The sequence below is a fragment of the Sinocyclocheilus rhinocerous genome, unplaced genomic scaffold, assembly GCF_001515625.1.
Source record: "Sinocyclocheilus rhinocerous isolate Xijiao unplaced genomic scaffold, SAMN03320098_v1.1 scaffold2126, whole genome shotgun sequence".
NCBI classification, from domain to species: Eukaryota; Metazoa; Chordata; class Actinopteri; order Cypriniformes; family Cyprinidae; genus Sinocyclocheilus; species Sinocyclocheilus rhinocerous.
The window spans coordinates 531709-548847 of record NW_015639773.1 but is presented as its reverse complement, the minus strand read 5'-3'; the positions used below and the strand labels follow the sequence as shown (position 1 = coordinate 548847).

At 33.7% G+C, this 17139-nt stretch overlaps 1 pseudogene; it reads right to left on the bottom strand.

Moving 5' to 3' along the window:
* Window positions 1-3810: 3810 nt before the first annotated feature.
* On the bottom strand, window positions 3811-13891 carry LOC107751848 (collectrin-like; annotated as a pseudogene).
* Window positions 13892-17139: the final 3248 nt, after the last annotated feature.

Below are 17139 nucleotides of genomic sequence, written 5' to 3'. Positions count from 1 at the left end.
TTCTTTGATGCTACATCATTAAAATCTCATGGTAACCTCTGTTACCTTTGAGATCTTACTGTGTGGCAGTTGTTTTTTCATAGCAAAATGATTTAACAGCAGGTTAATGCTCAACCAAGTTTAGTTCTCATCCTTGTGGAACTAAGATGTGCGTGCCGTCATTTCTCAACTTTTTAAAAAGGTTGTGACACTTTAGATAGGAAAACTCTCTTATTGCTTTAATATAAGCACAATCATGATGTAAACTTGTGTTTTGATTCATTTTCTCATTTTAATATGCTGTTTGATGCGGTAAATTACACTAAGTGAGTTTAGCCGAAATAATTTGCCTGTTAAAATAGAGAAGTAAATGGCAATTTTACAGGTTATTGTTCTTTTCATAAAAACAGAGGTGGAAGTGTCAAACACATGCAGCTTTAGGCAGAGAAATATGCTTCATAAAAAAGATTAGGCGTTAAGATTAGACACAGTCAATTAAATGCTATTATTAATGCAAATGCACAATCCTTCTGGCAGAAGTACAATGTGAAGAATACATTATATATGGCTGTAAAAGAAAAACAAAGGGTATTATTCATTAGGATGCCAGAAAATTCTGTTTGAATGTTTTTCAGTGTTTACAGCTTTATTATGGAGCCAGATCAGCCTCAGAAATAATACGTTTACAAAACAAAATTGATAAATGCACAGCACAATTTACATTTACAAAATCCGATTCGTAAATTCAAAACACAATTCATAAATACACAAGTAAAAGCATAAAAATTTCCCCAAATGCTCACACAAATGCATCTTATCTAAATAAATGTAAAATGTTTACACAAATATGTATATATCAAGTTCTTGAAGTAATTTCCATCACACATTTATGAATGACGTTACATGTATTTATGGATCGTTGAATCTGCATTTGCAAATCGCCACATGTGCGTGGACTGCTTTGAATTTGTGTGTGGTATTTTTGAGACCTTCCTGGCAGGTTAAGATTCATAAATATATTTTTTTGGAGGATGTTCCGTTCAGCCAATCGCGGTGAGCTTTTAATCCACCAATCAAAACACTCTTTACTGAACAGACTCAAGAAGCTCAACGCTGTGCTTGTACTGTGCATTGTTCCATGATCAGGTCCTTGATGTAAAGACATTTTAATGGGTACTCTTTTTTTTTATCACCTGATTACAATTTCTACAAAATCAGTTTTGCAGTTTGCACATTGTGATGTTTTTATTAGCTGTTTGGAGTCTCATTCTGACGGCACCCATTCACTGCAGAGGATCCACTGGTGAGCAAGTGATGTAATGCTACATTTCTACAAATCTGTTCTGATGAAGAAACAAACTCGCCTACATCTTGGATGGTTTGAGGGTGAGTACATTTTCAACAAATCATTTTCATTTTTGGGTGAACTACTCCTTTAAGTTCCAGCAATGAATCTTTAGAAACAACAGATGTTGTGCTTGCCAGTCATTTGCTCTAATGGGAGTTTATATTTTGTCTGTGCGGTCTGTTTTATCTCCTTCGCATTTGCTAGATTCTGAATGAGCTGCACATTAACTGCATTTTTCTAAACTTTGGGAAAATGAAGATCAAAGTACTGACGCATTCTAAGATGTAAATGTTTTGATATGAACAAACTTAGAGATGTACAAATGTTTACACTAAAATGAGGTACTAGCAACTCCAAGGCTCAATTTCCAGGGAATGCAAGAGCTGATAAAAATGTATACTTTAAATGCATTGTAAATAACTTTGGATGAAAGCATCTGCTAAATGCATAAAAATCAATAGGCTGGTGGGAATTGCTGAAACTTTCAACCTGCAAGAGCATCACCGCAGGTGACAGAGTTCAATACAAAAACATAGTAAGATTCTCATTTATCCATACATGATGGAGAGATTTAGTCAGAGAAAGATCTTTTTCATGGTAAATTTATTCAGCCCTGTGTGTGGCTCCTGAAGATGGAGGATCCAATTAGTGGAGGAAATCTCATGATAGGAACGTTCTCAGAAGTTCACCATTTAATATTCTTCAATCTTCTTTCCCACTCAGTGGAGGATCCAATCAATTAAGGTGTTGAAGTGTGATGGATGCACAAACCCACATCTCATAATGAGTAAAAAACTGCTTGTTTTTGACACTAGAAAAATTGCCTAATCTGTTAATGCGTAGAAGCGCCTCGTCTTTTCATAAATGATTGATTCCATCTAATAATTCATTAAACATTGTTGCTGAATAAATGCGCACCTGATAACATAATTCAGATGTCAGCATATGCCACAGATTTTCCTGTAGCATTGTCAGCTGAATTAAAAACCTCATGAAATGTTTGACAAGCAGTTTTCTTTCCTGAGTTGACACATTTTCCATTTAAACAGGAAGTTGGGGGTGGGATATATTGAAGGGCTTTATTAAATAGCTAAACATTAACTACAGAATAACTGCTTCTAACTATTTTTGTCAGCTTTTAGTACTACACTTGTATGTTGATGTTACTCCATGTCCTAACCAGATGCAATGCGATAAAATTCCAACGAGAAGTAATTTTCTGTACACAGACACGCCGTAGCTGTAAAATACGTCAAAATCAATCAAAAATCTCCAGCCAATCAGAAGAGCGTGTTGGACAGGTCTCTCTCTCTGAGAGCGAAATGGATGTTAAGTTTATTTCTGTCACAAAATCAAAAAATGTAAAAAGATAATTGCAACCTGTGTCAATATTCGGACTTTTTTCTTCACAATTGCACGTTTATATCTCACAAGCGACTCTTTTCCTGACAATTGCGAGTTTATATCTCACGATTCAGACTTTTTCCCCCACAATTGCAAGTTTATATCTTGTAATCGCGAGTTGTAAACTCGTAATTCTGAGTTTATCTCACAATTTAGACTTTTTTTTTCTCAGAATTCAGGGTTTATATCTTGCAATTCTGAGTTTATATCTCAAAAAAGAAAAGTTGCATTTACCTTTTTCATATTTTTGTTCCATGGCAGAACTTCCGTAGTAAGTACTTGATCAAATTCATAAATATTAACCAATTTTAACATGATTTAAAAGTATTTACTAAGTGACGGAAACCATTTTTTGTCATGGAATACACTTGTCTGTTTACACTGAGTTCACGGTTATAACATTAATGGTTTCTTAAATTTATTTTCAAGATCTGAGGTTAATTATCCATTGTCATTTTCAGTATGACTATAAATTCCAATTCACACCTTTGAACATTTAATAAAGCACATAATCAGTACCTGAGATTATCATTGTCGTTGTTTGTATGTTGTTCCAGCTGTGGCATCGCAGAAATGAACAGAATTTCTTAAACGATTTCTCAAAAAATTTAGTTTTTCCATTTCTAAAACGGAATCCATGTTGTGGCTTGTTACGGCATTGCATCATGTTTGACACGTGTGTTAGCTTTGAAACTAACAGCCACAAAACTCAACAAACGAATATATAAATACTCAATCTTATTTCTGTGCAGGCCAGGACAGTCTACACTCTAAAAAATGCTGGGTTAAATACAACCAAGTACTGGGTAAAATAGGGACAAACCCAGCAATTGGACTCTTTTGACCCAGCGGTTGGGTTAAATGTTTAACCCAACCTTCTGGGTAGTAACCCAACCGCTGGGTCAAAACAACCCAATTGCTGGGTTTGTCCCTATTTTACCCAGCACTGGGTTGTATTTAACCCAGCATTTTTAGAGTGTAGAGTAGACTATAAATTATGCACATTCTTTGTTATAACTAAAGCATTTTAAAGGTGATACTGAATGGCTTTACTATTTCTCTTTGGCTGTCATCAGTGTCTACAGCTTGGTGAAGCGGTCGTCATTTGAGAACACTTGATTATAGATGCCTTCTTTCCCTCCAAGACCAGAGAGAGCGGTTCCGTTCTCTTTGACTATTCCTTCATCCTCTTCTGAAAGACCAGCAGCTTTTTCTTTGGCTCTGTGGTGGATAAACCATCATAAACGGCTCAGATCAGAATAAAGGGAATTAACAGTAAGTTATGTCTGTGTCCAAGACGCCGTTTGCACCTGGTATTAACCACAGCTGGGGAAGCTACTTTGAAACTATAGTTGTCCAAGCTACTTATAAAGTAAAATAGGCCTACAGCCAAGCTATAAGCTTAAAAACTAAAATTTGTAAGTCATTTTAAATAACTAACAATCCAGTTATGTCTGAATTTATGTATTTTTTTCTGTGTTTAGTGTTTTTGAATGAATAAATAATTCAATTAAATAATTAATAATTAAATCAAAACAGATACATTTACATAAAATACAATCTCTAAATTATTTACACTACCATTCAGAAGTTTGGTTTTGGGTCTTTTTTGTTGTTGTTGAAGAAATAATACTTTTATTGTGTAAATACACTTACTGTATAATGCCACAAAAGAAGCAAAAGATTTTATTTAAAATAAATACTGTTCTTTTGAACTTTCTTTTCATCCAAGAATCCTGAAACGAATCCATTTTCCACAAAAAAATATTAAGCAGTACAACTTTTTTCAACATTGCTAATATATTTTAAAATGTTTTCAAACATAAAAGTTATTATAAATTGTAAAAAATATTTACTGTGTTTTAAATGGAATAAATGCAGCCTTGGTGGAGCATAAGAGACTTATTTCAAAAACATTTACCAAATTTGACCAACCCCCGAATTTTTTAAGGGTAGTGTATCTCTAATCAAAACAGTAATGAACATCCTCAACCAAATATTTTGCTATAAAAAGACTTAAATGGGACATAAATCAGGGAATAATTCTTGAATCAGTTTATTTACTTGGGCTGTCTGAACAAACTGATTAATTAGAATGAACTAGACTTTCCAACACTACAGTACATATGAGAAAAGACAGTTTAACATTTAGTTGTTGTAATGTGTGTTAAAAAGTAAAAAAAAAAAATTGTTACTCCCCTACATTAGTATTAACATCCATCTCGGGTGATTCAATCACAAGTAGACAGCATTAAATACAGATGCACACGAAATGTTTCATGATCCAATCACTGAAATCACATACTAAAACGTTATGTGACTACATTAGATAATGCATCTCAGACAACAACAAAGGACCGCCTACTCACCTGTCAATCAAACACTTCACTAAAACAAGAGTTTTAAACTCCTTTTAAAGGACTTTAAACCTCCATGCAGCTTTAAAAGAAAACAAAGAATAGTCTAATATAAATATGGAAACGATCATACATCGGAGATCAAACCTAATCATATGTGGGCATAGAAGATGTCTTTGAGATGCATGTTCAATGCTTGGTTAAACCTCTGTCTTGTGATCAGATCACCTGAGATGGATCAGTTTAAATAGATTTTCTGCTGCATTTTTGTCTTGTTTTCCAGTACAAATATCTTGCATTCTTATAGATCAAGATATTTTTTCTTGTCTTAATAATAGATTGTTCTTTTTAATATCTTGTCATTTTGCTTCTCAAGTATCTTGTATCTTGATATAAACTGTTTAGATACTGGAAAACCAGACAAAAATACTGAGGCACAAAATAGTTTTTTTGCAGTGGTGTTAATACCAGGTGCATCATTGAACACGTTTAACATTTGAATGGTTTGTCAAAAGAACATTACTGACCGTAGTTTTTTTGCTTACTGTGGACATCAGTAAAGCCACGATTCCCCTAGCCACAGCACCACTGACCACCCCGAACACGATGAGCCAGGGTTCAGTGTCGTATGTGATCGGGACCGCCAGCGTCGGCGGGATTCCCACAAACTCCAGGGTCATGTCCGATAACAGGAACGCATTTGTTTATGCGATGCTTATTCTGCCTGGAATAATGCATAATGTGTTAGGGGTCTGGCATGCTAAAGGACAAACGGTAGTAGCACAGATCTAGATGGCCAGTGTCTTTAATGTTTGAAAAAAAAAAAAATCTGATTTGAAGGCTTAAACGTTGCCTCAAAACTCAAAGTTGTGCTCCTTATGCAAAGGCTGTTCTAAAAAGTTGACAAAATTGTGCTGCCATATAAGAAATCTTGTTTTTTGTCCAAATCTATATGATCCGTGTAAAAATCCACAGAAAATGTTCATTCAAAAAGGCAAACAAAATTTCGAAATTTAAGATTTTATGAATTGCCGAAAATTATAACACCTTATTTTGTGCTTATTTAAATTTTGAGTTGTCATGTTAACATCACACTCTTGTGCAAATGGTGCATCGCTTGTGCAATAAGCACTATTAAGTGTATGTAAATGAAAATGTATTATATGTAGTTTAAATTTGTATTAAAAGCAAGTAATTGAACTTAAGAATGCTGTTCAGCTCATTTAAGTAGGACTTAAGTACAATTTGAATGTATTTTATTGAAAATTGTATATTATGTATTTAAATATATTTGTTAAATATATTGCACATGCATTTGTAATGATAAAGTATATATATGTATATATATCAAGAATAAGTGGATTTATGCTTAAAACAAGAAAAATAAATCTCAGTGTGGTCAGAAAAATAGACCAAATTTAAAGGGAAAACAAGATTATTTTTCTGACCCCACTGACATACTTTTTCATAAACTCATTTAATTTGGATCAATGTTTTGTTAAACAACACTTAATGTCTTAAGAAATTTAGCTTCTCAAGTAAATGAGAAATAAGCATTGATTTAAGAATGCTTATTAATTTATTAACAATACTTGTACTGGAAAAACAAGACAAAAAACTTTTAATTTGACATTATTAGAAAATGCACTTTTTAAAAGTGTACTCAAGTGTGTTAGAAACATGGTTATAATGTGTACTCTCTTTAAATACAAAAAGTGGCCCTTGATTTAATTAATATTTAATTATCTGCAAGTTCAGTTTTTTTTTTTAAATATACTTTTAAAACTTTGAAGTAACTGCTTATATAGTCAGCATTCAAGCAAGGCAGCTAAGTTGGAGGATTTGAAACAGAGCCATACTTTTTGCTGTATGTGCTGTGTACCATCTAGTAAGCCATCAGCACATAAAGTCTAAACCTATAAACCTTCAGCACAGAGCGTTGAATCACCTCACTGCTTGTTCTACTTGTTCTTTGGGGATCAGTTGGGTCGGATCATCTGGTGATGTCACCATGAACATGAACAACACTCTTTGGGGCTTTTTCTTTTAGGCTGATGATGTGGCTGGTAATTTTGGTTGCAGTACTGGAAAAACTGTTAGAACTGTTTTTTTTGAGGGCATCATAGAAAAAGCACTGAAACTAATAAAACAGCCTCACACAAACACACATACTGTACAGTATACACCTACACAGTAAAAAAAATCAATGTTTTAATCAATACTTTTGTCTTGTTTTCAAGTATGAGAAGCAAAATTGTGTGGGATAATGTTTTTTTTTTTTCCCCAGAGAACATTTTGAATTTGAAAGTTAATCTGTTAAACTCATTTGCAAATTACTTTTTGTCTTTTAAAACTAATTTTTCTAGTTTAAATAATCTATTAAAAGTTGACAAAATTAACTTTTAGCCGTCACAAACATTTAAAATGTACTAGAATGAGATTGTCCTTCCTACTAATATCACCTATGTGATTGTGATGCTAAATCCTTTTGGACATACAAAAAAAAAATATCAATAAAAAATAACACATGCAACATTACCATTCAAATGTTTGGGGTCAGAATTTTTTTTTTTGAAAATTATTTTATTAATACTTTTATTCAGCAAGGATGCATTAAATTGATCAAGAGTGACAGTAAAGACATTTAATATGTTGCAAAGGATTTAAAAAAATTTTTTTTTTACTTTATCAAAGAATCCTGAAAAATATATCAATTTTAGACACTAGAATGAGATTGTCCTTCCTACTAATATCACCTATGTGATTGTGATGCTAAATCCTTTTGGACATACAAAAAAAAAATATCAATAAAAAATAACACATGCAACATTACCATTCAAATGTTTGGGGTCAGAATTTTTTTTTTTGAAAATAATTTTATTAATACTTTTATTCAGCAAGGATGCATTAAATTGATCAAGAGTGACAGTAAAGACATTTAATATGTTGCAAAGGATTTAAAAAAATTTTTTTTTTTACTTTTCATCAAAGAATCCTGAAAAATATATCAATTTTAGACAAAAATAGGTTATATTTAACATATCAACATGTATAATAATAATAAATGTTTCTTGAGCAGCAAATCAGAATATTAGAATGATTTCTGAAGGATCATGTGACACTGAAGACTGGAGTCATGATGCTGAAAATACAGTCTTTGCATCACAGGAATAAATTACATTATAAAAATATATTGAAATAGAAAACAGTTATTTTAATATTCAGCATTTTTTTCCCCTCACAATATTACTGTTATTATTGTGTTTTTGATCACATAAATGAGGCCTTGGTGAAAGAAAACATTTAAAAAATCTTACCAACCCCAAAATCTTGTACTACAGTACTGTAGTCTTATTATTTTATGCAATTTTGCTTCTCAAGTATCTTGTTTTAAAGATGCTTAGATATTAATAAAATATATGTTTTTGCCATGCAAATTAACAATGAAAGCAGATATGGTTTCTCGTTATATACTGGATGCAGCCAATAAGAATCAAGCACAAACAGCATCTCATCAATGTAACATGATGCTCCAAAAGAAGCACACGCTCCCTATCCAGCACACCGGCATCAATCAATACTGTGGTTCTCTCACAAACAAGCCTGAAGCATCTCTGCTGCAACACTTCAGCTGTGAGATTTCACAATCATTAGGGGCCGATATCTGGCTAGGAAAGGTTAACCGCAATTGATTTCCATTGACCCATTAGCGTCTATATCAGCCCGTAATTACACTGGTTAAATGAATCAGTCGCGCTTTCCCTACATCCGAGAGCAGCTCAATTGCATGAATATAATTGAGGGGAAAAACATTGATTAAAAAAATACATATTTAATCCACAAAAAAAAGGTCAGGCCTATGACATCATGCATTTCTCTTTTCATCTGTAGATGATCACTGTTATTATTCAATGTGTAAAATTACTGCCAGATCATAGGGCTTTGATAATAATCTGTCATTAGACAAATGATATCTATTCATTACACATCATACCTCATTTGAAGAAAAAGCCTTTAGATGCAGCGGTTACCTCATAGTATTTTGTCTCTGCCAGATTTCATTTTAAACACATACGAACAGTGTAGTTCATCACATGGAAGTAGATTCTTAATGATTTTCATTTGAAAGTTTCTTTAAATTATCTGTCAAATGTATAATATGTGATATTAATAACTCAGTTAAATGTATCATGCTGTGAACATAACGCTTCATTTAATTAAAGTCACTAAATGATAGCTTAATGAAAATACATTTTTTTAAAGCAGTGTGAGCGGTACTTGCTTGTACAAATGTGGTTGCTAGTGTGTTGCTATGGGATTTTTTTCACCTATTTTATATGTGCAAGGTGAAAATCATAAGTTTGAGCACTTAGAAAAGTAATAGCACATCTCATTGATGTATTATCCTTATGGCAAATGAAGTTGAAATGAGATGCATGCCGAAAGTTCGCTACTTAGGGTTATGAGTTTGTTCAAATTCCTAACTCTGAGTGGGAAAAAGAAAAGAAACAGAAAAAAAATACTACAACAAAGTCAAGAAGATAAGAAAGGCTGTGGAAACATTGCTCTGGCCTGGGAGCTGATATAGATTTGCGTGTCAGCAGCGTAGCAATGGAATCTGAGACGTGCCGTCAAATTATTTGCCGAAGGGAAGGCATATAAATTGGAAAGAGGAGAGGGCCGTGATTGGAGCCTTGGGGGACACACCGTGTTAGACTGGAACAGTACATGATCTATGTTCCTCAATAGATACAAATTACTGCCTTGCGCTAAGAAATGATGTTAGCCAGAGGAAAACTCTACCAGTGATGCCAAAGGCTGATAAGCGGTGAGTAGAATACTACGGCAGACAGTTCCAAAAACTGCTGGATATTAAGATTTAACACACAAAATTGTAAACCCGTCTGTTATTTTTAAGGTAATGTAACACAATGCAACGCAAAACAATGCAATGCAAGGCAGAGCATAATAATGTAACAATCTTAGTTTATCTTAAATGGTTAACTCGTCTGTCATGTAATATAACGTAATGTAAATATAGTTTAAAGGAATGCTGCAACAACACAATACAATGTAATGCAAAGCAAAGCAATCGAATGCAACAAACACAATACAATGCAATGCAGAGCAATATAGCAATCTTGTTTTATCTGAAATGATCATCTCTGTAATGTTATGCGATGTAACGCAAAACAGTGCAACACAAAACAATGCTATGCAATGCAAAACAATATAGCGCAATATAATCTTGCTTTCTCTGAAATTGTTAACTTCTCTGTCATGTAACATAACATAATGTAAAGCAATGTAATTATAATGTAATGCAATGAAGGTTAACACAAAGCAATGCTGCAACATAAAACAATAGAAAGCAACACAAATGCAAAGCGAAACAGTGCTACACAGCAATATAACAAAATAATCTTGGTTTATCTGAAATTGTTTACAGTACCTTTCTGGCATGTAATATAATGTAATACAATGAAATGTAAGACAAATATAATGCAAAGCAATGCAACTCAAAGTTGCAATGAAACGACAAACGCAAAGCATCCAATGCAAATGATATAACAATATAACCTTGCTTTATCTGAAATTATGAATGTCTCTGTCATGTAATGGAATGGAATGCAAAGCAATATACCCCCGGTTTCACAGACAAGGCTTAAGCCTAGTCCTAGACTAAAATGTAAATCTGAGCTGTTTCAACTGAAAGAAACTTGCACTGACTGATCTTAAAATATATCAGTGCTTTTGTTTTGTCTCAAAAAGCACACCAGTAGTGTTTTTTTCTAAGCACGTTTATAAAAATTACTTAAATGTCCTAACTGAACTATGGCCTAATCCTGGCTTAGTCTAAGCCCTGTCTGTGAAACCGGGCCATAATGTAATAATCTTGGTTGTATTTTTTCTTTTCTTCTGAAACGTTTTAGGTGAACGTTCATCTAACATTTTTAATGTTTCTACTTGTTTTAGAATGTTAAGATAAAATTCAAAAGTAACCATATGTTTCAAAATTATGAAGTTTACTTAATGGGAACGTTAGCAAACTGTTCTTAGAATATTTTTGTTTGTTGGGTAAGTTAACGTAAGGAAGGATAATCTAACCCAAAGCAATGCCGCAACAAAGCAATGCTAAGCAGAGCAATGCAAAGAACGCAAAGTGGAGCAATGCTAAGCAATATAACACAATATAATTTTGGTTTATCTGAAATTAAGGTTAACCTCCCTGTCATGTAATTTAACTTCATGCAATGTAATGTAATGTAACACAAAACAATTCAATGCAAAGTAATGCAATGCAAAGCAGTATAATGTAGCGTAATATAACCTTGGCTTCTCTGGTTTCATGTTTCACTTATTTTACCCATAGTCATGTTATGAGATTTCACATTGTATAATTGAAAACCTCGGGTAAGTTTAGGTTAATGTTCTCATTTGAATACAGCATGCAACAAGCAGGCCAGTTTTAAATAACTGCTTTTCCATCTAGAAATGTTGCCAAATAATTCACTTTACTTGTCTGAAGGTTTCTGAAACATACCACCTGTTTCCCTCAGGTACTAAAACTGAGAAACGAAACCCAGCGCTTGAAAGTATTTACGGCTGTAGAAGCACATGAATATTTAATGAAGCAATCATTGAGGAAGCATATGAATGGCTGTCTGTTGCTAAAAAACACATGTTGCATTTCAGCTCCCCAGTGTTTCACATTCTGTTGCAACCACTGACAGGTTTACTAGCCTTGTGAGGACATTTTGTCCTGACAGCAATGACAAAACCTGACCCACGCATGAAGAACAAACAGATTTGACTCTGAAAGCCATCAGCTCTTACTCAACAGCTGTGGTCAAATCATTCTGCTCACGTTTTCAATCACAATCAAAGTGGTCATCACAAAAACAGACTTGGACTGAGCAGACTGGCTGTTGATTATCTTTTGTTAAGTGTGTCACATGCTCATGGGTGGAAAGCGTTGGTCTACTCACTTATAGGTGTCTTGATTAGTTTGTTTCCTCATCGCATACGCCAGAGTAGATTTGAAGAGAAACATCTCGCTCTCATTCCACTCATACTGAGATACAGAGAAAAAAAAAGTTTAATTATTTTAGTTGCACATTATGGTTGAATAAAATTATGAATATGGACATCAAACCAAATAAAAAGAGAAGTAAACCAAAACCTACGGCATCATCTCCGAGGGCCGTTTTAATGCCGAGTCTGACTTTAAATCCATCTTTACTCTCTATAGAGAGAGAAAGAGAGTTTGTTTATTCACAGAAATCATTGCTTGCGGTTGTTGTGTAAATCCAAACCAAAACCTACGGCATCATCTCCGAGGGCCGTTTTAATGCCGAGTCTGACTTTAAATCCATCTTTACTCTCTATAGAGAGAGAAAGAGAGTTTGTTTATTCACAGAAATCATTGTTTGCGGTTGTTGTGTAGATCCGTTACTTCCTGTTCTTTGTGGGCTGATAAGGCTTTTGCTGAGTGTGTCCTTATTTACCATCCTCGTAAAAGATTCTCATTAGGGAATCGATGTGTCACTTTATTTCTCAGTGATTTCTCAAGATACTGAACAGAATGAGAGAAGATAAGATGCCAAACAAGAAACTGATTCTGTCTCTTTGGTCAGACAACAAAGCGGCAGAATCCAGTTTAGGATGTTTAGACGCTTCAGCGATGATTTTGTCCTTATTTAAACTCTCTTGAAGTTTCAGTTCACTGTAATTTCACACTCCCTCTGAACATTTTCACTTTCTCCTTTCCTTTAAATGTAATCTGGCTATTGTGAATTGACTTCCCTTTTCCCTGGCAGACAAATATCTCTGAAAAAAAAAAAAAAAGCTGCAATACAGTGAAGCCTATTTTAGGGCCATTAAGATTTTTGCATTAAATATGCAGGGTTAAACTAAAACTAAAAAAAAAAAAAAATTCACTTAAAACATAAGTACTAAAAGTATTAAAATAAAACGAATAAATAAAAATTGATAAAATTGTACAGACATTTAAACAAATTAAAACGAATAAAAATGAAAAACAAACAGCAAAATTACTCAAACTAACTCAAATTAAAGTGAAAACAGAAAATAATCTAATTCAAAATATTCATAAAAAACTATAATAGTATATCAGTGATACTAAAATTACACTGATTAAATGACACATTTCTCTTAATAAAAAAAAAAAAAAAAAAAAAAAAAAAAAAAAAAATATATACATATATATATATGCAATACAATAGTGAGAATGGGATTATTGTCCAATAAAGTAATGATAAAGAGATTTTTAAAATGCTAATTGGGAGATTTGTGCTCGTAATTGTCATACTTTTTTAAAAAATATATTTTCTGTATTTTTCTTATTTCTTTATTGATTTTAAGCTGAAATATGACCTAGAATCTGTCCTGAACATCAAATGTTTTGTGAAATCCGTTACTTTTATTAATTGAAGTGAAAAAGAAAGAACATTATTATCTGCAAATGCTCAATTCTAGCTGATTTAGATTTAAATTCTAACACATTTTTAGCATATTCATCCATCTTTAACTCTACTCGATGGCTCTCAGATGGCTCAAAGACCAGGTTTTCCTTCCACCGTAAAAACCATGTGTGAGATTTAAAAATGACTGAAGCTAGTCTAAACTCAGAACAAAACTGCCCAATCCTCAGAGAAAAAAAATGTCACTCAAACAGTCACCAGTTCGCACAAGATCCTGGGAAAGCTTGAGATGTTTTACCTTTACAAGGATCCTGTGCTACCAGGGGCGGCAATATCAGAAGAAGAACTCCAGTCAGCATCTCTCTCTATCTGGATGAGCAACTTTATCTCATATGCTGCTGAATTCAGCGGTCAGAGAGTAACATACAAAGGGCTGGACGGAGCTGTTTAATGGTTAAGCAATGACTAGACCTGCTTCCAGAGTGAGAGAGAGAGAGAGAGCCAGAACAAACATCATATATTCATATAGAGTCGAGAAACTGTCAGTGGAGAACATAAATGTAAATTTAAAAGGAGAGCTGCATGCCTGGCTGCCTTTGATTTTTTCAGCTGTGAAATAATAAAGCGAAATAGTGTGGGAGTCGGTTTGTGCTCAGGTCTATGAATGTAAATGTGTATGATTTCTCTTCATCATAACAACAGATGTGGCTGTTCTGACCTGTTCTATTTTTATTTTTTGCTTCTGTAATAATACCTGTCGTCTCGTCTCAATATGTAAGCACCGCAAACACCGGGTGTTTACAGCTGTACGATGTGTGATATCAATATGAACCTGAACGTCATTTTGACTTATGGCTTTCTTCTGTTGTTTAAAGTTGTATTTTTTTTTATTTTTAATGATGTGTTTCTGAATATGTCGTTGGTAACATCACTTCAAAGTGTTGGCGTACTCACGTAGGTGGGTCAGACATGGGTTGTTTCTGAAAAGTACAAGGGAAATCATTTCTCAGATGAAGGCTGTGCTTCCTGTGAACCCCTGATGATTGAAGCAAACCGCTTCTTCTGCATCTTCCCTTTGCTTGAGATGAAAGCTTTTCCTGCAAGACCAGAAAAAGACAAATTAGACAAAGAAGTGTGATGGTTAACCACCTTGTGACACTACAAGATGAGGAAACGTTCAATGTGGTTTATTTGTTACCTAATACCTGGGGGCAGTCGTGGCCTAATGATACTTGTAACCCAAAGGCCACTGGTTCGAGTCTCGGTACCACCAGTGATTGTAGGTGGGGGGTGAATGACCAGCGCTCTCTTTCACCCTCAATACCACGACTGAGGTGAGACCCTTGAGCAAAGGCACCGAACCCCCAACTGCTCACCGGATGCCGCACTGCTCCGGGTGTGTGTTCACTACTCACTGCTGTGTGTGCACTTGGATGGGATAAATGCAGAGCACAAATTCCGAGTATGGGACTCCATACTTTTTTTTAAATAAAGAGACCAGGTTCACTCATTTATTGTCATACCTCAAGTTTCATATATGTATTTTAGGGTCAGTAATTTTTTTAAAGAATTTCATATTTTTATTCAGCAAACAACCATTGGTCAGAGCAAAGGCACCGAACCCCCAACTGCTCACCGGATGCCGCACTGCTCCGGGTGTGTGTTCACTACTCACTGCTGTGTGTGCACTTGGATGGGATAAATGCAGAGCACAAATTCCGAGTATGGGACTCCATACTTTTTTTTAAATAGAGACCAGGTTCACTCATTTATTGTCATACCTCAAGTTTCATACATGTATTTTAGGGTCAGTAATTTTTTTAAAGAATTTTATATTTTTATTCAGCAAACAACCATTGGTCAAAAGTGACAGTAACGACATTTATAATGTTACAAAAGATTTCTATTTTAAATAAATGTTATTTTGAACTTTCTATTCATCAAAGAATCCTGAAAAAAGCGTATCGCCGTTTTTACAAACATATGAATCAGCACAACTGTTTTTTAACATTGATAATAATAAGAAAAGTTTCTTCAGCAAATCAGCATCATAGAATGATTTCTGAAGGATCATGTGACCCTGAAGATTTGAGTAAGGATGCTGAAAATGAAGCTTTGCATCACAGGAATAAATTACATTTGAAAACATATTACAATAGAAAACAATTTGAATTTTAATAATATTTCACCTTTTTTAAACCTCTTTGTGTGTGTGTGAAAATATTAAATATTTAAATATCAGATAAAAGCAAATATTATAACTTGCTGTAAGAACACTGAAAACAAAAATAAAAACAAATTATTGGCCTAATCAATATTTTGTCATGTTTTTCAGTAAAAAATAAACATCCTTATGAAAAGATAAATGTATTTGAGAAGCAAAATAGCATCAGATATGAAGTTTTCAGAGAATATATCCTAAATTATTTGTTTCTTCATAGCCCTTGGCAATTTTATATGCATAAACTTCACTAAATTCTGTTAAATGTATGCTTAAAACAAGAAATAACACTTTGCCGACAGGATAAGAAAAATAAACCTAATTCAAGATATATCCTCTGAGTATCTTTCACAATTTTGCTACTCACAGAAATGTGTCTTGTTTTCATGCGGTTTAATAAGATATTTTGCAGCTAATATTTGCAAAACAAACAAATAAGAATAAAAAAATGTTTCCAGATGCGATGTGTATAGGATTTTATAGTGCTATTTCAAGTACATCAGTAAATTCCACACAGGATATAGTCATATGAGACTCTCCCTTTAGAAGAATGACGCTGTTAGATAAGTGTCTGTCACATATAAATGTCATAAAATGTCACGCTTTGCTACCTGAGTGAACTGTTGTTCACATGAGACATGAAACACCCGAGAACTGCAGTACCTTCATCAACTCATCATTTATAGTGGGAGAGATCAATCTTCCTGATGGTTTTTTTCACTGCAACATGAAGTACACACACTGTAAAAAATTTTCACCCCTTTCAACTTAAAAACGCAAGTTTTGTGGCTGCCTTAAAATTTTAAGTTAAATCAACTTAAAAGTACAAGTCATTTCAACTCACTAATTTAAATCTTGCCTAGTGCTGAATTGTTTTATTGAAGTTCATTTGACTTTACAATATTTGCTGTTTCAACTTAAGTTCAAAATTTTTAACATTAATTTTCTAGTTAAACAACACACACACAAGCAAAGACATTTCCTATACAACAGCCTCATAACCCTTTAATAACCTGAGTTGCCAAAAAAAAATATTAAGATGGATGGTGATCCTCACTGTAATGTGCTCAGTCATAGCCTACAAAGGGAGGTAAACGGGAAATTGTTGGTTAGTTGCTAATTACAGTTAAGCCCAAAGATGTAACTTAAGTTACACAACACTGTTACAGACTTTTTGTTCATGATTAAAATATGACCGATTCATACAACATAATGCATTTGTTTGCATTTACTGTTACCTGTAATCTGTTACCAGTAAGCAATTTGCAATCGTAAAACAAAATTATATATAAAATATATGATGATGGCCAATAAAATAACAAATGGCACAGAAAACGAGCTTGTGAGGAACAGATGTAACGTTAGGCCTACAGTGCGTCCAACTGA